This window comes from Phyllobates terribilis, unplaced genomic scaffold, assembly GCF_046119375.1.
Source record: "Phyllobates terribilis strain yellow unplaced genomic scaffold, ASM4611937v1 Scaffold_16__1_contigs__length_26959993, whole genome shotgun sequence".
Taxonomy (NCBI): domain Eukaryota; kingdom Metazoa; phylum Chordata; class Amphibia; order Anura; family Dendrobatidae; genus Phyllobates; species Phyllobates terribilis.
In genome coordinates, this window is record NW_027362776.1 from 8,984,231 (window position 1) to 8,998,659 (window position 14,429).

Sequence of the window (14,429 nt, forward strand, 5' to 3'; positions counted from 1 at the left end):
GCCCCTTGGCCTTGATGAAGGGGCTTGTGCCCAGCAGACGGGCCCAGTGACTCTGTGGAGAGAGCTGGAGGGGATTGTGGCCATGTGGAAAGTGCATTTGGCCCTGTGGAGGGGAGCTATGGCTCTGTAAAGAGCATGAGGGCTGGCTATCGTGTGCCCACGGCTGTCTCCAGCTGGCCCTCAAGGTTTATATTTTTTATCATCATCTTATTTTTATTTTTATATAGCGCTTACATATTCCACAGCGCTTTTCATACATTATTGTCGCTGTCCCCATTGGGGCTCACAATCTAGATTCCCTATCAGTGTGTCTTTGGAGTGTGGGAGGAAACCGGAGAACCCGGAGGAAACCCATGCAAATACGGGGAGAACATACAAACTCGTTTCAGATGTTGTCCTTGGTGGGATATAAATATAACACCCCCATGAAGGCTGGCTATCCGCGTGCACACGGCTCTCGCCAGCCAGCCCTAAAGGTTTATATTTTTATTTATAAGAAATGCAACCATGAAGGCTGGCTATCGTGTGCCCATGGCTGTCACCAGCCAGCCCTCAAATTTTTTTATTTTTTTTAATAACATTAAAACCACGAGGGCTGGCACTCGTGTGCCCATGGCTGTCTCCAGCCAGCCCTGAGGAAGCATTTGAAAAAAGAAAAAAAAAAGCTAAGGTTTGTATGTTATTTCATTTGAGATAAGGCTGCAGAAGAACTTGTGTATTTGGCCAATTGTCAGCAAAACATCTTGTAGTACAGAAAAGATAAGAGACTCCGTCTGCAGACGTCTGAAAAGTTGAGAGTGAACTCAATTGTAGAAGTGTGAAAAATCTGTCCATGTCACAAACTCAAAGTTATGGAGGGCACCATCTAATCACTATGGGATCAACATGCAGCATACCAAATATATATAAACATCGGCAAGAAGAAAAGGGGTATGCTCTTGTGCAGTTGACGCGCCCCTGGGCCTGAGTCGCGCAGCGTTGCGCACGCGGGAGCCTACCCGGAGCCGGATCAGATGGGGGTAGTAGTCTCGTGGCGGTGACCCGGTCCGTGCCCAGGGAGTCAGACTAAGTGGCAGTCTATTAGCAGTAGATGGTGGATGACTACGCCACCCGTTGAATGCAGCTATGGAGCTGCCGCTGCAGGGCAGACCGCTGAGGCCGGTGGAAGGATGGTGCAGCGTGGATGGTATAACCCCCAATGGGAGGGGTATGGCCTCAGGGCAGCCGTCGTGGATGATGGGGGTAGCAGGAACCACTCAGAGACGATGCGGTGTAGTTCAGGGTCTTTACTGGTGACAAAGATAGACCCTCCCGGAGTACTTGCTAGCAATTGGGGCCTGGTCAGTCCTTGAGCAGATGGGATCTCCCCTGGCCAGGCGGAGTTGTAGGCCTTCCCAACTAACTGTACTCTTCTGGCTACCTTGCTAGAGGCGGGTAAAAGTAGCCCACGTCCCTGAGTGTACCGTGTGGTGCTCACCCGTATGGCCGGTGACTTGGGGCCTTCTAATGGCTTCCGCTCCACGATGGCGGTGCTGGTCCCACGCGTGTGACCGTGCCTTCGGGTTTCTGGGCCAGAGGACCTGCAATCCCCTGCCGGTCGGTTTCTGCTGCTGGGTAGAGATTAGTCCCCACAGCCTCGGACTCCGGGTCCGGTGATACTTCTCAGTCAGGGCGAGCTCTGCAGCTGCCAGCCCCTGACTCCTTGTAGCACTGTTCCCACAGAGCTCCTGATGTTCTTTTCCTATATCTGCTTCTCTGTCTCTACTTCTTCTCTACTCACTAACCCTGCCTCAGCCCTAGGTTTATATGGGGGAAGTTCTTCCCCTCCCAGGACTGGGCAGGAGGTGTGGCATGCATAGGATCCCTGACCAAGAGACCTCCCACCTGCTCTCAGACGTAATATCTCTATCACTGTGGCAACCAGACCCCTGGGGTGTCACATTCCCCCCTAGTGAAATTTAGTACTCCGGGACTAAACATATTTTTGGAAAAACATAACAAGGTATAAACAATAATAGTACAATAAGAAAAACATATAAAGATGGTCACGGCGTGTCCGCAACCGGGTGCAGTTTTTGAAGAAAAGCAAGGTGTCCATTTCACCAAAACAGGGAGACGTAACCAGGTAGGGGTCTGTCCTACCCCGAGTCCTTAAGTCTTTAGTCCGTCCTGGGTTACGCTCCAACTATGTACACAGGATTCCCGGTAAATCCACCAAAGACTCCTATAAACAACTAGAAACACATAATTATACACAAGCAACAAGAAAAACAGGTAACCACAAATAAAACAATTTATACACTTCAAATCCTCCAACGTGCGGGTAACTGGCCTCTAGTGGCCCTAGTGGACCTACGGAGCTGACTGTCTAGCCTTGAACTACAGGGTGTAGGAGCTGTCAAGGGTAAACTGGGCAGCTGTCTACCGGCTCCTTGGCTCACTAGGGGTACGGCAGGCTCACTATAAGCAGAGGGTTGATCCTCCTGTTCTGCTTGTGTGGAGTCTTCTGCCTCCTGGACCGGCTGCTCTTCCAGCTCTACCTTTCGCTCCGTAGGTGCTTGGGATGCTGGTTGGAGGAAGGTGAGTACGGGTACCACAACTGCGCCATTGACTTGAGTCCAAGACCGAGGGAAGTCTCCGAGCACAGTACTAACCATGTCTTCCCTTTCCTCTACGGGTCGAGGGTCTTCTTGTTCCTCTTCAGGGTTCCGTAGCTGTTCGGGACACTTCTTCAGGTGGTCCCGGGATACAATGGTCGTGGTTTCCCCTCCGTCTTTACTGATGGTACAGACCTTTGGGTTGTCGTGGCTTGAGGGCAGTACGGTGTACGGGTCCTTCTCCCACTGGTCGTCCAACTTGTGGAGCCGTCTTTTTCTCTTCAAGACCTGCTCTCCGGGTACCAGGGGAACAGCGGGAGCATACTGGTTGTAAGTTTTCTCTTGTCTTTCCCTAGCCTGACAGAGACTTCGCTCCACACTCTCCTGTACTCTCCGGTACTGCTGCTGCCTCTCTGTGTCCCAGTCTGCTTCTGGTGAAGTGTCCTCGGGTGTCAGGACTCCCATTTCCAGGTCAACAGGTAACTTACCAGGTCTCGCCCTCATTAGGTAAGCCGGGGTACAGTTGGTGGAACCTACCGGGATGTGGTTGTATAGGTCCACCAGATCGGGCAGCTTCTCAGGCCACAGACTGCGTTCTTCCAGGGGCAACGTTTTCAGAAGATCCATTACCACCTGGTTCATTTTCTCAAAAAGTCCATTAGTTTGTGGATGATAGGGTGTTGTCCTTCTCTTCCGGCAGCCATACAGAGTGCAGAATTCTTGGAAGACCTCCGCTTCAAAGGCAGGTCCCTGGTCTGTCAACACTTGGTCCGGGTACCCGTGTGGACGGCAGAAATGCTGCTGGAAGGCTCTAGCTGCTGTTCGAGCTGTTAAGTCCTTGACGGGGACGACAACCAAGAACCGGGAGTAGTGATCCACGATGGTTAGTGCGTAGACGTAGCCACTTCTGCTTGGGGTCAGTTTTACATGATCCAAGGCTACCAGTTCCAACGGCTGCCGGGTGACGATGGACTGCAGGGGAGTCTTCTGGCTGGCACGGTCCTTCCTTCTTAGGTTGCACGGGCCACAGTCTCTGCACCACCTCTCGATGGTTCCCCTCATGCCTACCCAGTGAAACCGCTCGCGCAGCAGGAACTCCAGCTTCTTCCATCCGAAGTGTCCAGCCCCGTCGTGGTATGCCTCCATCACCATGGCTGCGTCTCTTCGTGGCACCACTACTTGCCAGATTAGTTCATGCGTCCGGGAGTTAACCATTCTGCGGCACAACTTCCCCTTGTAAAGGAACAGTCGACTCTTCTCAGCCCATAGTTGCTTGGCTTCCACCGGAGCGTCTGGGTCAAGGCGAGCCTCTGGCCGAGTCAGCATCTCCTTCACCAGTCGGACGGCAGGGTCACTGTCTTGCGTTTCCTCCCAGTTGTAGTGAGGCAAGGGGTTAAACGTAGCGGCTTGCTTACTCTTTACCCGATGGGAATACTGGATAGTCCCATGACGGTGGAACGCGGGGAGTTCAACTTCTTCCAGTCCCTCTGGATCTTCTCCTACGTCCGGTAGGTTTGGCATCCTGGACAGGGCGTCCGCGTTGGTATTGGAGCGTCCTGCCCGGTATTTGATTGTGAACTCGTAGTTGGACAGACGGGCCATCCATCTCTGCTCTAGGGCACCGAGTCTTGCCGTGTCCAGGTGTGTCAACGGGTTGTTATCCGTGTACACGATGAACCGGGAAGAAGCGAGGTAGTGCTTAAAGCGTTCGGTGACTGCCCACACCACTGCCAGGAACTCTAGCTTAAATGAGCTGTAATTCTCAGGGTTTCTCTCGGTGGGTCGCAGTTTTCGGCTGGCGTAAGCGATTACTCGTTCTTTCCCCTGCTGGATCTGGGACAGCACGGCTCCTAGCCCGATGTTACTTGCGTCGGTGTAGAGGATAAAGGGCTGGCTGTAATCAGGGTACGCCAGGATTTCATCCCCCGTGAGGGCCATCTTCAGCTGGCGGAAGGACTCTTCTTCTAACTTCTTCCATTTGAAGGGCGGCTTCTGGTTCTTGACCTTCCGGGACTGGCCTATCAGGAGGTCCTGCATAGGAGCTGCCTTTTTGGTGAAACCGGGGTGAATCTGCGGTAATAGCCTACCAACCCGAGGAACTGCCGCACTTCTTTTACACTGGAGGGACTTGGCCATTCCTTAATTGCGGTGATCTTATCAGGGTCGGGAGCCACTCCGTCAGCGCTCACCACGTGTCCCAGGTACTGCACCTTTGGTTTCAGGAGGTGGCACTTGGAGGGTTTCACCTTTAGGCCGTAGCTTGCCAGAGCTTCGAACACTTCCGCCAGGTGTTTCAGGTGGTCCTCATACGTCTTGGAATATACGATGACATCGTCCAGGTACAACAAGACCGTCTCGAAGTTTCTGTGGCCCAGACAGCACTCCATTAATCGTTGGAAGGTTCCTGGTGCGTTGCAGAGTCCGAACGGCATGCAGGTAAACTCGCTAAGTCCCATCGGGGTGGTGAATGCGGTCTTCTCCCGGTCCGCCTCTGCTACAGGAACCTGCCAGTACCCACTAGTGAGATCCAAGGTAGAGAAGAAGTTAGCAGATCTTAAAGCAGCCAAAGACTCCTCTATCCTTGGTAAGGGGTACGCATCCTTGTGTGTGATACGGTTGATTTTCCGGTAATCTACACACATCCTCATGGTGTTGTCTTTCTTTTTGACTAAGACTAGTGGAGCTGCCCAGGGGCTGCAGCTATCCCTGATCACCCCAGCCTCCTTCATGTCTCTAAGCATCCCCTTGGCGTGTTGGTAGTGTGCAGGGGGTACGGGTCGATACCTCTCTTTTATGGGAGGATGGTCTCCCGTGGGGATGTGGTGTTCTACCCCCTTGACTCGCCCGAAGTCTAACGGGTGTTTACTAAACACTCTCTCGTACTCTTGAACCACCCGATAGACTCCCTGTTTCTGGTGTGAGGGAGTGGAGTCAGTACCCAAATGTAGTTGCTGACACCAGTCCTCCATCGTTTTCTTAGAGCCGTTACCTTCCTCCGGGGAAGATGGAGGCAAGGGTTCTACGGACTGTATGGAATCTTGATTGATGGTATACAATTTGGCTAGCGTGGCACACCGGGGCAGGTACACTTCCCTCTTCCCGATATTTATTATGCGAACGGGCACCCTCCCATGGCGTACATTGACCACCCCCCGTGCTGTCAAAATGGTGGGCCTACTGTCTGAGTAAACTGGTTCTACCATTGCCTGGTAATCTCTACCTCTCAGACCAATAGCTGCCCGGCACCAAATCATCATTTCACTTTTTGGGGGCATGGCAATAGGGAAAGGGTCACACATTCGCACGCTACCAATCTCACCACCGGAGAGTTCTAGCTGTTGCCGTCGCATCAGTGCCCGGATCTCTTTCTGGAGCACTCGCTGCTGGCCGGAGCTGGCGTTCTTGGCAACCTGCTGTAAAAGGAAAATCACCTCTGCAAGACAATTTTCAATTACATTAGTTCCTAGAGTTATCTTTGGGTGACTCTCGTGTTTGTCAATGTCTACAATGATCAGTCCCTGTGCCGCCAATTCGACTCTACCGATTTTAATGGTCACCTCTTTAAATCCAATCTGTGGCACGGGCTGACCATTGCTGGTGATGATACTCAAGTCGTCGTCAGGGTAGCGGGTGATATCCGAGTCATTCCAGTACTGCTTGAAGAGCACGTACTGGATGGTGGTGACCTGTGACCCGGTGTCCAGCAGGGCACTCATAGGAATGCCATCCAGTACCACGGGTAAGACTGGACGTCCTCCCACATATTTGTCGCGCCAGTTCGATGGGCCTGGTGATCTTTTTCCTGGGGGTTGGCCCTCTACCCCAGGTTGTGCCAGTTTAAAGGACAGTACCTTGCCATATGTCCGGGTTGATTGCAGCGGCGGCAGATGGGTCGTCCGTCCTCGTTGTATCGGTCGCTGGGTCTTCCTCTGGCCGGTGGGGTCCTCCTTGGTCGACGCCACGGGATGTCCTCCGGTCCGGATGCCAGCTGGATCTTCCCTGGAGTGGAAACCTGTAAAGACTGCACAGTTCGTGTTAGCGCAGCAACGCTTTTAGCTAGCTCTTGGACCTGATGGTGCAGGTCTGGAGCCGGGTCATTGTTCAAAGCCTGCGCATCAGCTCCCACAGGCCCTGCCGACAAGGGCGCCGCCTCCTGGTGGTAAGTGGCAGTGGGGCGTCTGTGGGTCACAACGCCACCGGGTGCCGGTTCTCGAAGCACCCGGATGGCTCTGTCCTTGAACTGTGCAAATCCCAGATGAGGGTCCTGTAAGGCCATTGCCCGCAACTGGGTTCGGTGGGCATTGCAATATAAACCCTCTATAAATTGTTCAGTCAACAGCCTGTCCTCGTCTCCCACGCCGTCAGGGTCGGTCTGCTTAATGGCTCTCAGGGCCTCTTGTAGGTTCAGGGCATAGTCCCTTATACTCTCATGTGCCCGCTGTTTGCACCCGTAGAATCTAAGCTTGATCTCGGCTGAGGTGCGGGTATCAAAGGTGTCCCTCAGCCGGGTTAGTATTCCCGCGTCAGTTCCCCCCCGAGGTGGCCAGGACTTTTTGCTCCTCTGTGAGGGGGTACACCTGGAAGAGGCTATCCAGCTTTTCTCTAAAGTCATGCAGGGTATGGGACTCCCCTGAGTACTGGGGTAGCCAGGCTGCCCCCGGGATATAGGGCATGGTGAAAGGCATGACCGCAACAGCGGTGGCGCTGGCGGGGGTTGAAGCGGTGAAGCTCTCCTCCGTATCCGACATCCTTCTCCCCCCTAGTGGACCGTGGCCTACCTTGCGATGATCCTGTTCCGTAGGCCGCGGCTCCGCAGTGGATCGTCAGGGTTGAGGACCTTCCGTCGCGCTCCTGTGACGTCGGCGTCTGCTGGGCTCCTTCCAGGACCTTACGCAACGTCCGGACGTGAGGCGGGGCTTCAGTTCTCGCGCGCTTTCGGAGTCCACGCCCCTCTTCTTCCCGCGCGGCGTCTTCAAGATGGCGGCCAACGGCGGGAAAACTCCACGGATGGCGGGAAGAAGGCTGAAGATGGCGCCGGATGGCGGGAAAACCTCTCGGATGGCGGGAAGAAGGCGGAAGATGGCGCCGGATGGCGGGAATCTTCACGGATGGCGGGAAGAAGGCTGAAGATGGGGCCGGATGGCAGGAAAACTTCACGGATGGTAAGTTTTAAAAGTCTCTTTTTCAGGCACGCAGTACCCGGTGGTTGCGGGCACAAGATCCTGCCGACTACGCCAAAAGTTGACGCGCCCCTGGGCCTGAGTCGCGCAGTGTTGCGCACGCGGGAGCCTACCCGGAGCCGGATCAGATGGGGGTAGTAGTCTCGTGGCGGTGACCCGGTCCGTGCCCAGGGAGTCAGACTAAGTGGCAGTCTATTAGCAGTAGATGGTAGATGACTACGCCACCCGTTGAATGCAGCTATGGAGCTGCCGCTGCAGGGCAGACCGCTGAGGCCGGTGGAAGGATGGTGCAGCGTGGATGGTATAACCCCCAACGGGAGGGGTATGGCCTCAGGGCAGCCGTCGTGGATGATGGGGGTAGCAGGAACCACTCAGAGACGATGCGGTGTAGTTCAGGGTCTTTACTGGTGACAAAGATAGACCCTCCCGGAGTACTTGCTAGCAATCGGGGCCTGGTCAGTCCTTGAGCAGATGGGATCTCCCCTGGCCAGGCGGAGTTGTAGGCCTTCCCAACTAACTGTACTCTTCTGGCTACCTTGCTAGAGGCGGGTAAAAGTAGCCCACGTCCCTGAGTGTACCGTGTGGTGCTCACCCGTATGGCCGGTGACTTGGGGCCTTCTAATGGCTTCCGCTCCACGATGGCGGTGCTGGTCCCACGCGTGTGACCGTGCCTTCGGGTTTCTGGGCCAGAGGACCTGCAATCCCCTGCCGGTCGGTTTCTGCTGCTGGGTAGAGATTAGTCCCCACAGCCTCGGACTCCGGGTCCGGTGATACTTCTCAGTCAGGGCGAGCTCTGCAGCTGCCAGCCCCTGACTCCTTGTAGCACTGTTCCCACAGAGCTCCTGATGTTCTTTTCCTATATCTGCTTCTCTGTCTCTACTTCTTCTCTACTCACTAACCCTGCCTCAGCCCTAGGTTTATATGGGGGAAGTTCTTCCCCTCCCAGGACTGGGCAGGAGGTGTGGCATGCATAGGATCCCTGACCAAGAGACCTCCCACCTGCTCTCAGACGTAATATCTCTATCACTGTGGCAACCAGACCCCTGGGGTGTCACACAGTGATCACCCAATCTAGACAATACTTCAATAAATTACAATGAATTATATTTTTTAAAAATACATACAAACAATGTCACAATCCAATTCATGAAAACACAAGTAAAAGTTAATATAGTGGAATTACCCACTAATGGAAAGCCCACCTACTCCAAAATCCATCCCAGAAAAACACATGATTGTAATATATCAAGTAAAGATCAAATATACACTTAGGCTGTCCCTGGTGATCAATTTTGCACATTAATATACTGACTGGCAAATCCGCCACCAGTATTAGAGGTAATGCACTATAGCACAAAATATATACTATAGCAGACAATATAATAAAATGTAAGAATCCAAGGCAAAAACCACACAAATACAGGGCATTAAACTGGTCAGTGCCATATATTCACACACCAGAAGAAACAATATCCAAAACACAAATAAATAAACACCCCATTCATGCTGTTAGTGCCCCTGCTATTCCTATTAGTACTGGAATCAATAATCACCACACATGGGCAGGGCCGGCTCCAGGTTTTTGTGGGCCCTAGGCGAAAGTCTCAGTGGGCCCCTTTAACACATATCACGATTCATAATGCACAGATACTGCAGAAATATATATATATATATATATATAATATATATATATATATATATATATATATATATATATATATATATATATATATATATATATATATATATATATATATATATATATATATATATAGTGTGTCCACGGCTGCCTCTAGCCAGCCATCAAATTTATATTTTTTCTTTAATAACACAAACACCATGTGGGCTGGCTATCGTGTGTCCACGGTTGCCTCTAGCCAGCCCTCAAATTTATTTATTTTCTTTAATAACACAAACACCATGAGGGATGGCTATCGTGTGTCCACGGTTGCCTCTAGCCAGCCCTCAAATTTATTTTTTTTCTTTAATAACACAAACACCATCTGGGCTGGTTATCGTTTGTCCACGGCTGCCTCTAGCCAGCCCTCAAATTTATTTATTTTCTTTAATAACACAAACACCATGTGGGCTGGCTATCGTGTGTCCACGGCTGCCTCTAGCCAGCCCTCAAATTTATTTTTTTTCTTTAATAACACAAACACCATGAGGGCTGGCTATCGTGTGTCCACTGCTGCCTCTAGCCAGCCCTCAAATTTATTTTTTTTCTTTAATAACACAAACACCATGAGGGCTGGCTATCGTGTGTCCACGGCTGCCTCTAGCCAGCCCTCAAATTTATTTATTTTCTTTAATAACACAAACACCATGTGGGCTGGCTATCGTGTGTCCACGGCTGCCTCTAGCCAGCCCTCAAATTTATTTTTTTTCTTTAATAACACAAACACCATGAGGGCTGGTTATCGTTTGTGCACGGCTGCCTCTAGCCAGCCCTCAAATTTTTTTTTTCTTTAATAACACAAACACCATGAGGGCTGGCTATCGTGTGTCCATGGCTGCCTCTAGCCAGCCCTCAAATTTATTTTTTTTCTTTAATAACACAAACACCATGAGAGCTGGCTATCGTGTGTCCACGGCTGCCTCTAGCCAGCCCTCAAATTTATTTTTTTTCTTTAATAACACAAACACCATGAGGGCTGGCTATCGTGTGTCCACGGCTGCCTCTAGCCAGCCCTTAATTTTTTTTTTTCTTTAATAACACAAACACCATGAGGGCTTGCTATGGTGTGTCCACGACTGCCTCTAGCCAGCCCTAAAATTATTATTTTTTCTTTAATAACACAAACACCATGAGGGCTGGCAATCGTGTGTCCACGGCTGCCTCTAGCCAGCCCTCAAATTTTTTTTTTCTTTAATAACACAAACACCATGAGGGCTGGCTTTGAGGAAGGGAGCTATGTCCCTGTAAAGTTAGCTTGTTGTCCTGTGGAGAAGAGTTTGAGCGGATTGTGGCCCTGTGGAAATGCTTGTGGCTCGGCAGAAGGAGCCAGTGGTCCTGTGGAGAGAGCTGAAGGGGTTGAGGCCCTGTGGAAAGGCCTGTGACCCTGTATAGGGGTCTGTGGCCCCGCAGAGGGGCATGTGGCGATGTAAAGAGAGCTGGAGGGAGTTGTGGCCTGCGGAAAAAGCCATGTAGAGCGGGCTGGAGGGGCCTGTGTCAGGGTCTGAAGTAAGATTTGGGCCTATGAAGTCTTTTTGCGGCAAACAACATGCAACATGATTGCCTGTGGAGAGAGCTGGAGGGACTTGTAGCACTGTGGAAAGGCGTGTGGCCGGGTAGGAGCCTGTGGTCCTGTGGAGAGAGCTGAAGCTGTTGTGGCCCTGTGGAAAGGCCTGTGACCCTGTATAGGGGTCCGTTGCCCTGTGGAGAGAGCTGGAGGTGCTCGTGCCCTATGGAAATGACTATGGCCATGTAGAAAGGCCTTTTGGCCTTGAAGAGGGGGCTTGTGCCCTGCATACGGGCCTTGTGTCTCTGTGGAGAGAGCTAAAGGGGGCTGTGGCCGTGCAGAAAGTGCATTTGGCCCTGTGGAGGGGAGCTATGGCCCAGTAAAGAGAGCTTGTTGTCCTGTGGAGAAGAGTTGGAGGGGATTGTGGCTCTGTGGAAAGGCTTGTGGCCCGGCAGAAGTAGGCAGTGGTGCTGTGGAGAGAGCTGAAGGGGTTGAGGCCCTGTGGAAAGGCCTGTGACCCTGTATAGGAGTCTGTGGCCCCGCAGAGGGGCATGTGGCGATGTAAAGAGAGATGGAGGGAGTTGTGGCCTGAGGAAAAGGCCATGTGGAGCGGGCTGGAGAGGCCTGTGGAAGGCTCTGGAGTAAGATTTGGGCCTATGAAGTCCTTTGCAGTAAACAACATGCAACATGATTGCCTGTGGAGAGAGCTGGAGGGGCTTGTGGCACTGTGGAAAGGCCTGTGGCCCAGTAGGAGCCTGTGGTATTGTGGAGAGAGCTGAAGGTTTTGTGGCCCTGTGGAAAGGATTTTAAGCGCAGCAGAAACGCTGCGGAAAAATCCGCAGCATGGGCATTAACATTGCGGAATGCCACTGAGTACCATGGGGTGCGGATTACCAAGTGTTTCACAAGCGTTTCCGCTGCGTAAATTACGCAACATATACGCTTGTAAATCGCTACATGGGCACGCAGCCTGAGGCTGTGTTCACATACCACGCTTTTTTCCGGTCCGGAGGAGAAGTGATGTCACAGAGGAGGATGAAGAATCCTGTTCCTCCTCCCCTTTGTGACATGTCTGCCAGCCCCCATTTCATTTTGCAATATAATACTATACAGTACGAAATCAAAATTAAATTAATCAAGATGTATTAAAAATAATAAAGAATTAATACTTACCCTTTCAGACGCCTTTTTGGTCTATCTGGTGCAGAGCCAAGGCCACGTGCTGAGCGACAGGACCTTCCATGATGTCACAGGAAGGTCCTGTCGCTTGGTATTTGGCTTTGGTTCTGCACCGGATAGCCCTAAAAGGCATCGGAAAGGGTAAGTATTAATTCTATTGTGATGTCATAATACCCCACAACTATTAGTAGAGGCAAAAAAGTGACACATTTATTCCATTTTATTTATTGAAAGAAATTAGGCTTAAACCAAAAATGACATGATGGGGCGGATTGCCTGTAAAGATGCCTTCTTTTTAATGTATTGATCTTCATGGAATAAAGTAAAATTCATCGTATGGAAACCGGTGCCAGCATTCCTTTTTTCATGTTTAGCTTTCAGGCGGTGGCCTACCGCCACTGAGCACCTGACCGGATCCACTGATTGGAAGGAGGGGGGAGCTTTCCATTTCCCAATTTTCTCATTTGGCTCCAAAAATAACATGTCAATCAAGAAAACTGGTATAAAGGAGCATGGCATAGGTGACATTTCTTTGCAAGCATTCAACCTGTGTAAAGAAAAAAAGAATATTAAACAGTGCAGTATACTATATCAGGTTCCTTTACTCGAGCTGACCAATGGTCAATAGGTCACTCAAATGAGTCCTTTTAACTGACTAAAGGGGGGTGGAGGAGGCTGTGGCCCTGATGAAAGAGCTGAAAAGGGTTGTAGCCTTGTAGAAGGAGCCTGTGGAGAGAGCTGGAGGGGGTTATTGCCTTGGGGAAATGCCTATGGCTCTGTGGAAGGGACCTGTGGCCCTTTGAAAAAGGCCTTTGGACTTGTGGAGGGGGCTGTGGCCTTGTAAAGGGAGCCTCTGTCCTTTTTGAGAGAGACAGAGGGGGTTGTGGCCTTATGGAAAAGCCTATGACACAGTGAAAGGGCCCTGTGGAGAGAGGTGAAGGCGGTTGTGGCCCTGTATAAATGCCTGTAAACCTGTAGAAGGAGCCTGTTCTGTGGAGAGAGTTGAGGGGGTTATGGCCCTATGGAAATGACTATGGCCCTGTGGAATGGACCTATGGCTCTTTGCAAAGGGCCTTTGGCCTTGTGGAGGGGGCCCTTGCCCTGTAGAAGGAGCCTGTGGCCCTCTTGAGAGAGCCAGAGGAGGTTGTGGCACTATTTAAAGGCCAGTGGCCCTGTAGAAAGGCCCCTTGGCCTTGATGAAGGGGCTTGTGCCCTGCAGACGGGGCCCCATGACTCTGTGTAGAGAGCTGGAGGGGGTTGTGGCCATGTGGAAAGTGCATTTGGCCCTGTGGAGGGGAGCTATGGCCCTGTAAAGAGAGCCTGTTGTCCTGTGGAATTGGAGGAGATTGTGGCCCTGTGGAAAGGCTTGTGGCTGGCAGAAGGAGCCAGTGGTCCTGTGGAGAGAGCTGAAGGGGTTGAGGCCCTGTGGAGAGGCCTGTGACCCTGTATAGGGGTCTGTTGCCCCGCAGAGGGGCATGTGGCGATGTAAAGAGAGCTGGATGGAGTTGTGGCCTGCGGAAAAGGCCATGTGGAGCGGGCTGGAGGGACCTGTAGAAGGGTCTGAAGTAAGATTTGGGCCTATGAAGTCCTTTTTTCGGTAAACAACATGCAACATGATTGCCTGTGGAGAGAGCTAGAGGGACTTGTAGCACTGTGGAAAAGCCTGTGGCCGGGTAGGAGCCTGTGGTCCTGTGGAGAGAGCTGAAGGTGTTGTGGCCCTGAGGAAAGGCCTGTGACCCTGTATAGGGGTCCGTTGCCCTGTGGAGAGAGCTGGAGGGGCTTGTGCCCTATGGAAATGACTATGGCCATGTAGAAAGGCCCTTTGGCCTTGAAGAGGGGGCTTGTGTCCTGCAGACGGGCCCTGTGTCTCTGTGGAGAGAGCTAAAGGGGGCTGTAGCCGTGCAGAAAGTGCATTTGGCCCTGTGGAGGGGAGCTATGGCTCTGTAAAGAGAGCTTGTTGTCCTGTGGAGAAGAGTTGGAGGGGATTGTGGCCCTGTGGAAATGCTTGTGGCCCGGCAGAAGGAGCCAGTGGTCCTGTGGAGAGAGCTGAAGGGGTTGAGGCCCTGTGGAAAGGCCTGTGACCCTGTATAGGGGTCTGTGGCCCTGCAGAGGGGCATGTGGCGATGTAAAGAGAGCTGGAGGGAGTTGTGGCCTGCGGAAAAGGCCATGTGGAGCGGGCTGGAGGGGCCTGTGGAAGGGTCTGAAGTAAGATTTGGGCCTATGAAGTCCTTTTTTCGGTAAACAACATGCAACATGATTGCCTGTGGAGAGAGCTAGAGGGACTTGTAGCA